Source organism: Chaetura pelagica, unplaced genomic scaffold (assembly GCF_000747805.2).
Source record: "Chaetura pelagica isolate M959 unplaced genomic scaffold, ChaPel_1.0 scaffold171, whole genome shotgun sequence".
Taxonomy (NCBI): Eukaryota; Metazoa; Chordata; class Aves; order Apodiformes; family Apodidae; genus Chaetura; species Chaetura pelagica.
In genome coordinates, this window is record NW_009952066.1 from 2139147 (window position 1) to 2140383 (window position 1237).

At 42.7% G+C, this 1237-nt stretch overlaps 1 protein-coding gene across 1 annotated transcript in view; it reads right to left on the reverse strand.

The window, feature by feature from the left end:
• The window catches only part of CFAP61 (cilia and flagella associated protein 61), a 98928-nt gene that overhangs the window by 87938 nt on the left and 9753 nt on the right, over nucleotides 1–1237 (reverse strand).

Consider the following 1237-nt stretch of genomic DNA (forward strand, 5'->3'; position numbering starts at 1 on the left):
GCCTGAGGCATCCCAGGACAGGTGTACTTGGCCTTTAGGCTTCATTTAAAATAATTATATTCAGTGAGCCAAATGATCAGTCGGTTAGAGTTGGCAGAGATCTCAAAAAGCAACATCAGTGCAATTTAGAAAATCAGCTCCTTAAAAAAAAAAAAGAAAAAAAAAAAAGAAGAAAAAAAAAAGTGCCTTTTTACATGGGAGAAACAGTGCTGAGCATTGGCTAGATTACTGTTATTACACACAGCGGTGTGGGAGTCACCTGGCAGAAACTGAGCCATTATGCTGTTGTAAGGTCAAGTTAATGCTCCACCACTGAAAAAGATACAAAGGCCAAAGTGCAATTATTGCATCTCTCTGCCTCAGGAAAGGCTTTCTGCATAGGTAAGGACATGTCACATCAAGGCATTAACTGCCTCTACTGTTCCAGTCTGGTTTCCATGCTGCTGGTGCAAAAGCTGCCTGAGCTGGTTCCAATCAGTCCAGGTTTCAGTGTTAGACTCATAGAGACCTCCCACTGTTCAGAAACTTATTTCCATTAAACCACTTTTTAAAAGTTTTCATTCTTAACCAGGATCAACATAAGTCTTAAGAAGTTTCTGTGCTTCTACCAATGGAAGGGGGGAATTCCTTAGTCATAAATGCTGCAACCATGGCATAAAGGCTGATGACAAACGAGTGCTTACACAGAACTGCTTTTGATAATCAGATGAAACCACTTTTTTATTCATCTATCTGAAAAAATCAATAATTAAGTGGTCCAACCAACAATTCTGCAAGAAAAAAAAGAAGTGGTAAGAGAAGCAGAGTCATCACAGGCCGTCAGGAGTCACTTTTACTACCAGACTGTGGAGTTTTCTCCTCAGGGCCCTAAGCAGACTGCTGCTGAGCACGCTTTTGTTTATCTCAGTTATCACACACACAAACACACAGGGAGAAAGTTGAGCCCACAAGATAAAGGAACTAAACCAAGAAGAGCACGCAATGCAGTTCCTCAAATTTAAGAATACATTTGTCCTTACTGAAAAAACCAGAGACCACCACAATCGGCTTCTCTAAAATGTGAAGTTGCATCCTCCAGCCGCAGAACGCTGAGGAGACGAACCTGTGATGTACAACTGCCTTGGGACAGTCAGCATGAGCCCATCGCCTGCACGTTTCGCTAGGGGCAGTCGGCACCCCCCTCTTTGGAACAGCACATTCCTAACACTCTGAGTTGCCTCTTTTCCAAAGCGTTTCC